We start from the raw sequence: 12,235 nt of genomic DNA on the forward strand, positions 1-12,235 counted from the left end.
ATGTACCTTGAAGTAAAGTGGACTGATTCAAACTTTCGACACTTGTTCTTCATAACTAATGTCTCGTATTTGAGTCATATGATGAATGGAGTGAATTCACGATTGGAAGAACGTACTCCTTAATGGTGATTCGAATTGAATTAATCATGGTCCATTAGTTTCTGAATATCAGGATCCACAATGAAAGAAAAAAAATATGTATATATATATATATATATTGAGAAATGATTAGGTATCATACGCATGGGAGAAAACATAATTTGACCAATTTCGTTGGTGACTCCTTTCAAATGAGATATGGTGATAATAAGAATCCCATGTCCAAAGTCTAAACGCAGTCAAGATCTTGGTGAGCTTAGAGTATTTCTATTTTTTTTTTTTTAGAAAGAACCTTTTTTGAAGGATAAAATCATGTATTCTATGTTTAAAACTTTTATCAAAAGATGATATGTATAGTGGCATGTGCTCTTACTTGGTAATCAATAAATCTCATAATCGATATATAGTAAGATTACTCATGTCCATTTATTAAATATGAGAAATTGTATTTTTTTTATACTAAGTCCATTATCTTTCTTATAATCGAAAAAAATGAGAAAATTTCTCTTAGGCAGATCATTTTGTATTTGTTGATCTTGGGCCCATTATTATCAGTTCGATATCATCAGTTAGCACTCTCATAGAGAGTTGAGCTCGAGACTCTACTGGTGATCTTGTAACAGTCACTTTCCATAATTGCCTATAGCAAAATAAAACGATGAAATAATAACCACTAAATAAAAGGATCAATTAGTAAATTACTTATATTTTTAAACCTCCAACCGTACTTTTTTTTTTTAACTTTACTCTCCATTTCCCTCTTTCCCACTCCTCTCTCTTTTCCCTCTCCGATTCATTGACAACCTATCTTTTCTCTTTCACATCTAACCATTTTCTTTGTTAATAATTTTTTTCATTTATTAATAATTTAATTAGTGAATATCTATTTTGTCACTATAAAAAATACACATATGACAAAATCATAAAAAATAGTTATAATTTTTAGAGATTGTAGAAGGACCAAAAATAAATAAATGACAGATCGTGCGTAGCACAGATAATATCTAGTGGTTTAAAAAATCTCATGTTGGAAAGTGACAAGGAATATAATACGGGAGAAGGTAAAAGAGATTTTTGCCTCTCAAAACTGATCATGGGTTACATTACACCAATTAAACAGGCCACTACGTTACGTTACTTAGACGGTTGATGCCATCCTTTAAATTAGAGAAGCCTATATTGACAAGATAAATTCCGTTAACTTTCGAACTTCCACTTGACAAATTGCTTGACAAATTCTAGAAAGTCATTTCAAACAAGAGAGTCTTAGATCTCTAATATACTCTTCACTCTATTCTGTTTGTTATTTTATTGCTATCTTGCAATATTCATGGTGAAACATATAACTAAAATGGTCATCAAATCCAACAAAAATAACATTTATTCGTTTTGCACTACCTGGTATTAAGATTAATCATTCCTAACTAATTCAAATTCGAACGAGTTAACTCATTAAAAGGTAAAACTTTACCAATCGTAAAAAAAAAATTCCTTTCACAATACTCGAATTTAAAATCTTACTTAATAAACAAATAATAATTTTTACTTCTTAGCATCTTTACTTTTTTTTTTATAACTATTATGTGTAATTAACATGTTAATTTGCCACCCTATGAATTCCTAATGTAGACTCTCATCTTTTTTGTTTTTTGTTTTCTCCTTTTTTGTTGTTATTTCCGTGTAATTAAAATCAATGTAGAGTCTATTAAGTCAACAACATACTATTATTATGGCTAAATGAACACAAAAGTCATAAAACTTTGCAAAATGTCAAACTTAAATCCTAAATATATCAAATTGACTCAATTAGTCTTAAACAATTAGTTTGTTAGATTGAAAGTTGATAAGTTTTATGCATAGCTAATTTATCATTAGTTTCAATTACATAAACTACTATAATAAACTAAAATATTTCTGAAATTTTTTTCTAACCCCGTGCCATGCTGCGGTGATCACACCATAGTGTTCATTGAATTAACGTATCAGAAGCTTCTATTTGGCTGCCCCCCCCAGAATTATCTATGTGTTTGGTATCTATTTATCAATATTATCATCGTAAACATGAAATGTGCCACCATTTATCCACATGTTATCAGATAGGTAGCCTATTCGCCGGGGTGGACAGTGAACAGTTGCTGATGCTAAACCGAGAGTAAATTAGTACATATTCTCTCTCTGTGTATTTTGTTTTTTATAACGAGGCGTTCCATGCCTTGCCCATAATCCCTATAATTCATGTGAACACCCTATAAGCTCACGGAACATGTTAGTCCGGCCAAATTAGTTTATATTTTTTTTTCTCCATTTTTTCCCTTGCTTGGAGTGTCAATTAGCGCAGACGGTCCTCTAGAAGATCTTATTAATGTATTATTGAAATAATATATAATTTTTATAAGATATAAAAATAACAGTGTGAAAATGATAAATTGAATATTTGAAGTATTTATGGAAATGGCGAAATAACCAAAACATCTTAAATGTGCACTTCAAGATTTCTTATTTCAAATCTTAGAAAAAAAAGGACAAAAAGAAATCATATTTGAAGGTCTTTTTATATAGGGGTTATTACACCAGATATTTCATGGTTTAAAAATTATCTAGAAAGGCTCATGGTTTACATCTGGTTTCAAATCTATCATAACATTAATTTCTCCGTCAACAATTAACAGTGTTGCTAATGTGGAACGTAATTGGGCCCATTATTGCTACTGTAGCTCTTTACTCGTGATAGATTTGAGAAAAAAAAATTTAAACCATGGGATAAATTTAAGAAAAAATTTAAACCATGTGATAAGTTTGGAGTCCACTTACGTTTAATTAACGGACAAATTGATGACGTGATAAATTTGGAACAAGATGTAAACCATAGGCATTTTTGGATAATTTTTAAAGTATGTGATAGATTTGAGAAAACGGTAACACCATGAGATATATGATGTAATAACCCCTTCTATATATCTCATCATTAATATCAATATCAAATACATATGGCAGCAAAAAAAAAATCATCAAATACATGCTTGCTCAAAACAAATAATTAAAGATTTATATATTCATTGCTTTTCATATTGATTAGAAAAATCAACCCCACAATCGCAAATAAGAAAAAATTAAACAAAGAATTTTAAATATATATAAGAGATTATATGCTTTGGTGTTTAATTGAGGGAAGACGATACAATTTTGACTCTGAAATATAGCAAGGTAAGGTATGAGATTAAAAAGAGCTATGAAGGATAGATTATTTGGTAATCCTACTTCGTCATGTGACGTGAGGAAATATCAATTAAATTGCAATAAATTAAATAATAAGTGCTTGTGCGCACCCGAATTTCATCTTGTCAGGGCACGCGTGCACGTGCCTCATGCAACGCGGCTTGGGAGTGTCCACCTTTCCGGGGACGCGCGACGGACGCACGTGAGAAGGAGTCGCCACTTGCCATTTTACGACCCAAAGGTCAAGGGCCGACAAGTTACCCGAGTCTAGGGGTACGAGCGTACACCTAATTGCTAAGGCATATGGTCTGTGAAACTCGAGGTTCCGAATTCGGGGGTTCTGTTACGCGCGAGCCTATATCTCGTACGCCCTATCGGTACTCTAACTTGTCTAGGCTTGCCATTTTAATTTAATTACCGTTTAATTGAGTTCCACTTATATTACACGTTTTGACACCGTAAATTCGAAAAAACACTCCGACCGTTCACTCTCCGACCGGAATTCTTACATAAATAAATGTACAACAAAAATCCTTACATTGTCCTCTCGAATAAAAATGCAAATTACAACAATTGCATCTCGGTTGATTCGTGTTCGGTTATTATTCCACTCGTGCTCACCATGTAGTTTGAAAATTAAGACGCGCGCTCAGTGTTAAGGGGATTGGACCCCGTGATCTACGATTGGGCGCTGGACCCCTTATGAATCGTGTCCTAAAGGATCGGGCTTGATCCGCATAACAAACAAGTGCAAGAATGTAACAAACGAGCACAAATAAACAAACAATGAGGTTTTGTTATTGGCGAATTTACGTAAATTAACCGATTATTAACCGGGGTATCTTGGTATGCAAATCCTATCCTAAAGCAGACAAAGTGGGTGCAAAATTTGAATCGATCAAGGATCGCCTTGGGAAAGTATTTCGCATTTGGCATTATTTTCCGAGGACCTGATGTACGTGACGTCTGTTGTCAAGTCTTGTGTTTGTGGGTGGCTTTTAGGATTGTTCTATGTTGTGACACTACGGTTGTTACAAGTTATTACCAAACGTGTATTCCGCCAGTAAATCCAAGAACCTAATGCCTATCCCGCTATTACCCGTTTTTGTCTTAACCAAGTACATAATTAGTCTGGTATTTGTATTTTGAGCCAATCCACCCGAACTAACTACCCGAGACCATGCTAGAATAATAAAAACTCATCGGTCGGATAGAGCGGGCTATGCAGATGAAGCTGCGCCTAGACAGGTAGCCCATCCCTACCCTAATACCGTAGTGTTTCTGTTATTCTAACCCTAGGGGTGTCGCTAAGTTGCAAATAGACAATTTTGCCCTTGAGGTGAAAATTATTTTCGAAAAAAAGAAACTACACGGTGCGGGCCACCTCGGCCTGTGACCGGTGCTAACCGATCCCCTGGACCTTCCGGGATTGTCAAAAACCCTGAAAAGCCAAAAGATCGGTTAATCTATCCGGAAGTGATCTAAGAAGAACTTCCACGTCCCGACCTGAGTTTCATGACATCAGGTGAGGCCTCGAGTCAAGACGCGCAAGTCCTCCCTAGACATCCATGTCACATCGAACCACGTGTCTCGGGTTTTATAAAATTTGCAAGTTTTGAGAAGGACACCAATGCATGTTTGCTACCTATCGACGCGTGTTACCGGTTTATTACCAATTCGTGCAAAATTATTAGGGCAAGTGAATTAATTAATCGCATGAACGTCCCAATTACCCCGTTAGTAGAATTATTGATTAAATTAATTAATATTTTGCTAAATCCTCTAAATATGAGGGTTTTAAACCGTCGAGCCGATCATTGATGGACCGTCCGATGAGGATCCTAATTCCCGACCACCTTGGGATTTAAAAAATTAATTTTAGGTCGAGTTTGCATGATTAAACCGATTCGTGTGAGGTTTCGATTAAAACGAGAAAATAAAGAGTTTAAACACGAATCAAGAGCACATTATCACGTCAAGCACGACAAACATACATATTTTACACAATCGGTGCCGCCATGATCATGATAAACACATACAAACATACACAAACATAACATTAACGGAATCGATAAAACGACACCGACTCATGAAAGCGGAAAATCATGCAAAGAGCATGTATTATCATGTTGTATACATATAATTACAGAAAACAAAATATTTAAACGGGGCACACACGTTGTCGATCGGGGATCCAAGTAGGAAAGGGTTAGGTATCTTTAGAAAATGTCCAGGGACTGATTAGAACAGTTTTAAAAAGAATAGGGACTGATTTGAAAATTCGGATAAAGTTTCAAGGGACTGATTTGAAAATTATGGAAAACTTGGGGACTGTGTAAGAATTACTGAAAATATCCCAGGACTTGTTTGAAACAAATTTGAAAATTCGGGCTGATCTGAAAAGTGAAAAAATGCCCGAGGACCAAACTAAAATAACTTTAAAAGTTTCCGGAACTGGTTTAAAAATCCTGAAAAATTCAGGGACTGATTGGAACGAGATAAAAATGGCCGGGACTCGACTGAAACGAATTTTAAAATTCGGGGCAGATCTGAAAAGGGTGGAAAATAGCCCCGGGACTAAACTGAAACAACTTGAAAAGTTCCTTGGAGTGGTTGGAAAATTCTGAAAAATTCAAGGACGGATTGGAAAATGGTAAAAATGGCTGGGACTTGGCTGAAACGAATTATAAAATTAGGGGCAGATCTGAAAAGGGTGGAAAATAGCTCCGGGACTAAACTAAAACAGCTTGAAAAGTTCCTTGGAGTGGTTGGAAAATTTTGAAACATTCAAGGACTGATTGTTAAATGATAAAAATGGCTGGGACTTGAATGAAACGAATTTTAAAATTCGGGGCAGATCTAAAAATAATAATAATAAAAATGCATCCTCAGGACTGAAATGAGACAAAGCGGAAAGTTCGTTAAATCGAATTCGGAACAAATCCGACCACCCACACAACTCAAGAACGCTCATTTCACATCATATCCATCCAAGTAAACATTAATATTCAGAAATGGAGCCCTAAACATTCCACTAAGTCGGGAATTTACCTAGTTCGGGAAGTGGAGTGGTGATTCTGTAAATAAAAAAAAGATAAAAATGCTGGACTAGTTGGGCTGGGCCGAGATCCGGTGGGATGGGCCGAACTCGGCAGAGTGGGCCGGACTGGCTATTGGGCTGAATGAATTCGGACGGGCGCATGGCTGCTGGGCCGCGGCTGCTGGACCCAACTGGGCCTCTACTGGACGGACCGGACCGAGGCTAGTGGGCCGGTGGACGGACTGGGCTGGGCCGCGGAGATCTGGACTAGGCCACTGGATCCGGACCGGGCTGCTACCTGCGCTGGCCCGGAGAGGAGGAGTTGACTCGGTTAGCAAAAAAAAAAAAAACGAAACAAAGGAGAAGAAGGGAGACGGTTTGAGGCGGCCAAGCGGCTCGGGTGGCGGTGGTGACTGGTCGCGGTGACTCCCGGCTCCCGAGAGGCTTGGTGGTCCACTGGAGGAGGCTCACTTGATCGGGGGGTGCTCGGGTCTGCCCGCGTGACGGAGGAACCGGGATGAGTAGTCGGATCCTGTGGTTCTATCCGAGATCCGAACCGAGGGAGGCAAATGATTTTCGGAGTCTGAGCTGGGGATACCGCGAGTTCGGCTGAAGAAAAAAAGTGGGTTCCGAGCTGGGGGTGTCTGGACCGTGGAAGCTGAGGGCGAATGGGAGCTGCGGACCCGAAAAACTCGAGCTGAGGGTCGTGATTTTTTTGAAAGAAAATGTCGGAGCTAACGGCTCAAAATCGTCAGAGCTGAGGGTCGCGGGTGAGCTGAGGGGCGAGAGAATCGTGAGGGAGAGAGAGCATGGGGGGGCCGAGAGGTTTGAGAGTGAGCTGACGGTTTTTTTTTTTTTCGAGTGTCCAAGAGCTGAGGGATCCCCACAAAATCGAGCTGCCGGTCCCCTTGTAAATCGTGTGAGCTGCGGGTATTTTCGAAAAAATCGAGAGAGAGAGCAAGTTGCGCGGACGATTCCATTGACGTGTGCAGAGGAAGACGTCCTTGCAAGGAGGAAGAAGAAGAAGAAAAAAGAAAATAAAAGAAAACAGGGAAGAAAAGAGGAAGAAGAAGAACAGGGAAAAAGAAAAGAAAAGTCAAGCCACGGTCAGAACTCAGACGACTTCTGACCGGTTCTGAATTATTTTTTTCAAATTCGAATTCGACGCGCGTACAAATTAAAAATTTCGTCTTCTTGATCGGACGTCAAAAAAATAATTTGAGACCGCTATCGTGCTCAGAAAAATTCTTTGATCGATATTATGCGATAAAATTGTTTTCAATCTCGAATTTTGTCCCGGATTTTGAAAATTGACGTCTATATACGCGAAATTCGAAAACGTCCCAAATAGTATTATTTTTTGAAAAATCATAAAATTGGTGTTAAATTAGGAAAATGTGCAATTTCCGAAATGTCGTGAATACTCGAGTAATTAATTGGAAATACTTCCCTCGCGGGTGACGAAATGACGATTTTGACCATGTGGAGCCGGTAGACCAAAATTGGGTGCTGACAGTGCTAATCACTGGATTAATTATGGGTACGTTTTTTATTCTTTCTCACCACATCATTATGAGATATAATCATTTAAAATTTTCTTGCTATGAAGAGTCTAGAAATCTTTTTGTATTTTACACAGTAGAAGGTTTATTAATGGAAAAAAGAGGATAAAAACTCTCGAGAGATAAATGAGGCATATAATTTTGTACTTGACATCAAAATTTTAAAAGGAGTGAAAATTGGGTATAGCATACGCACTCGCCCGTTGATCTAAACGTCGTATATTCAATACATAATAGGACTATCGTGCCGCATTATTAGTCAACTTTGTTTATTTTTTTGGATAATAATCTAAATCTACCAGATTAACTCTATTATTTCCCAAATTTAATAATATAATAATTATTATTTTGTCTTTTTCTTTCATTTATTGATATTTTCTCACTCATACTTTTTTCTGATCATTTTTACACTTCCATTTAATAATTCTTTCTCACTCATACTTTTTTCTAATCATTTTTAAAATTATTTTTTAATAATATATTTTTCCATCTACTTTTGCATGCATACATACATACACATATATATATATATATATATATTCTCATGTTTCGATACATTTGTCAACACTTATAATCATTATACAAAATTAAGTTGCGTTGGATTACTTATCTAACTCGAAAACCAAACGCAAACTTAGGATTTCTCTTTTATTATACTATACTTTGGACCTCCTTTATAATCGAAAAATTTAAAAGGAAAAATTTAAAAGGAGTGAGAGGACTAGTGAAGTCCAATATTTATTTTACACCGTATTTATTTGAAGTACTAATTGAAGGGTCACGTACAAGCAATTAAAATTAATATTTCAAATGGAATTTTTTTCAAGGCTCTGGAATTTAGAAGTTCGATTTATTCCAATTAATTTAGTTGAACCAGGTCGGTCACTAATGAGTAAATATATCATAAGGTATTTGACACGTAGTACTCAAAGATGACATCTATTACAGTATACGGCTTAATATGAATAGACAGACTATCTCTTACATAAGAAGCACGTCTTTTATTGAGTCGACTTTATGGAAGACTGGATAGAAATAGAAAATTAAATTAAATTAGAGAAAATTGTTGTCTGATGAACAATCTTCACAAAGATCACTCGGTACGTAATATTGTTGCTTATATTGTACTATTGAGCTCTCAAGGTCCTCCATTGTTTTTGGTTTACGGATAGCAATAATACAAATAACAAAACAATTTCCGAAAGGTGAAATATCATGCAGTGTCATTTGTAATATTGGAAGTGCACAATTTGCTAGAAAGCCAATTTGCACTATACAATGTAAAGTTATAAGTTTTAACTAATTCGGAAGTGCTTAGCAAAAAAAACTAATTGGGAAGTGGGTAATGTGAAACCTAAAGATGAGATCAGCTATTACCCATAAAAAGTAAGAAAAGAAATGAAATAAGTAGCACATTTATGACTAATATTATTTTATAGTGCCTCCCACAATGCATGAGGTGGCACAAAGAGACGACAGCAACAAAAGTCTCTATAATAAGAACAAACAAGTTGTATGCAAAAGATCGAGCAAGTAAATCCTGGGATGAACAACAAAAGAAAGTGGAATTGCAACAAAGAAGACCAACTTAAACCTGGATCCCAAGAGGATGGTTCCAAAACAACAACCTACAAGCATACCCGATAATCAAGTATGCAGAAGAAATCTCCGAAAGGGAACTCTCTTGTTTCCTTTTCATTTTTTTTTTAAATTTGGGTAAGTAGTGGACACTTTCAATGATACTGAAGAGATTTAAATCAGTTTTACCCACTAATCTAAGTACAAGGCGAAGGCGCCATTAATTTAGAAAAGAAAAATCTTGCCAGAGAGAGAGAGACTCTTGCTTGCGTTCGGGATTAGGGTTTCCCTTTCCCGCGGATTCTCCGGCTCCATGCAGAGTTCTCTATCGGGATCTGGTGGGATGACGAAAGAAGAGAAGGATCTGTTAGATCGAAGCGTCAAATGTCAAATGAAACTGGAGATGAGGGGAAGCTCTGTAGAAATGGAGATCGAGCAGGTTGAGAAGCCTGAGGAAACTTCCGCAAGTCCTGCGATAGGGGCAGGTCCTCAGATTGCACAATACAGTGAGGCGTTGTTGGAGAATTCAACGGCTCCACCGGTGGAATTAGGTGATGTGTTTTTTAGCAAATGGGAGGAGGACTTAGCGATGATTGATTTCTCCAACGACATCCGGCCCAAGATCCTCACAACAGAGGAGGAAATATCTGCATGGAGTAGGGCTGTCAATATTTCACACGACACGATAACACGACACGGAGTTAAACGGGTTTGGGTTGGACATTTTTTATAATCGGTCTAAACGGTTTCAACCCGTTTAAACACGGTTAATAAGCATGTCTTACTGGGTTGAACCCGTATAACCCGATTATACACAATTAAACATGTTTATTTAGACATGTTTAATCGTGTTACTATAATCATGTAACCCGTTTATGTATTTGGATTTACCAAAATATCCTTATGTAATCCTAACTTCCTAAGTCCCTAACCTAATTTCATTTCCTTTCTTTCACCCAATCCAACACAGCACAACCGCACTTTCACTTCTACTTCTACTTCTCTACTACCCTCCCTCAGATCTCATCTACGATTTGATTTCATTCTTCTCATCCATCAATGACGAAATTCTGCTTCTTCGCTCTCATTACTCTCCTCTCTGTGCACCTCGCATTGTCTGCAGATCAGCCTCAGATCTCGCCCTCCCCTGCTCCCAAGCTCGCCGCCGACTCCACTCCCACCATCTCCCCTTCGAAGCCCACCACTTCGCTGGCTCTTGCTCTAGCCAATGCACCTCATGGCTCGATCTCATCCTCGTCGTCACTGCCTCCCTCGGATGCGGCTTCCGCCTCTTCCTCGTCCACATCCCCCTCCCCTCCATCTCAATCTCCGTGTTAACGTGTAAACATGTCATGTTAACGTGTTCGGGTAAACGAGTAAATCGGATAAACATGTCGTGTTAATGTATCCGGGTAATTGAGTTGATTGGATAAACAAGTTGTGTTAACGTGTCCGGATAGCGTTTATAATCGTGTCGTGTATACGTGTACCTATTATGACACGTTTCGATAAACGGATTTAAACGTGTCTAAACGGGTTGACACGGATATAAACGTGTCGTGTATGGGTTTCCAAAACCTGACCCGTTTAATAATCGTGTCGTGTACGAGTTATGACTTCGATAACACGAACCCATTTAGACATGACACGTATAAACACGACACGACACGACACGAATTGCCACCCCTAACATGGAGTTCCAATTGGAAGGGATGCTTGGTACTCCTAGGGAAGAGAGTGTCTTTCACGATTCCGAAGCAACGACTTAACCAGTTATGGAGCTCCGGTAGATCATACTCCATCACGGATCTCCCCAACGACCATTATCTCGCCCAGTTCTCCTCGGCAGAGGACAGGGAATGGGCCCTTACTGGAGGTCCTTGGTGATCCAGGGCTACTATCTCACCATACGCGAGTGGACACCGGACTTTGATCCATGGGCATCCAAAGTTGAGCGGACAGCGGTCTGGATTTGCATCCCCTCACTTCCCTTGCAGTACCATTGTGGATCCATGCTTCGAAGGATTGGCACTGCATTGGGACAACCATTGCAAGCCAATAAGTACACACAGACTGTAACAAGGGGGCATTCGCGAGAATTTGTGTTGAAATTGACTTGACCAAGTCTCTAAGGCCGAAATTTGAACTAAGGAGTCGGGTTTACGGGGTGGAGTATGAGGGGCTACACCTAATTTGCTTTGATTGTGGCCGATTTGGGCATTGGAAGGAGGAATGCTGTGTTGGCAATGAGTCGGTAGTGGTGGAAGGACAAGCGGGGGTGGCGCTTTTGGAGGAAGGAGTTAAGCAGGTTGAAAGGGTGCGGCCTAGCAGTGGGCAGCAAGAGGCCAGTGAGGAGCCTGCTCCGACAGGTGGCGAGATTTTCGGTCCTTGGATGCAGGTCCATAACCGACACCGAAATTTGCGCTCGCATCCAGCTATTCGTGGAGATAATGGAGGGAAGAAAGACATTATGGGTGCCCAAAAAGGAAGGAGTAGATTTGCGTTTACAATTCTCGGGGAGCTCGAGGGTGAGAACATCTCTGAGGAAATTGTGCCTGTGGGGGTAGAATTCAAGCCGTTAATGTAGGGCAAGCTGGTGGGCCGGCTGTGGTATTTTAAGCCCAGGTCCAGAAGGAACTAGGGGAGAGTTCAACGACTCGTTCCAATCCTCGACCTAAATCGTCAGCCACGCTAATCCGGGCTATGGATAGTAGTTCAGCTAAGAAGTCTACTGGGGACT

Source organism: Punica granatum, chromosome 1 (genome assembly GCF_007655135.1).
Source record: "Punica granatum isolate Tunisia-2019 chromosome 1, ASM765513v2, whole genome shotgun sequence".
Lineage (NCBI taxonomy): Eukaryota > Viridiplantae > Streptophyta > Magnoliopsida > Myrtales > Lythraceae > Punica > Punica granatum.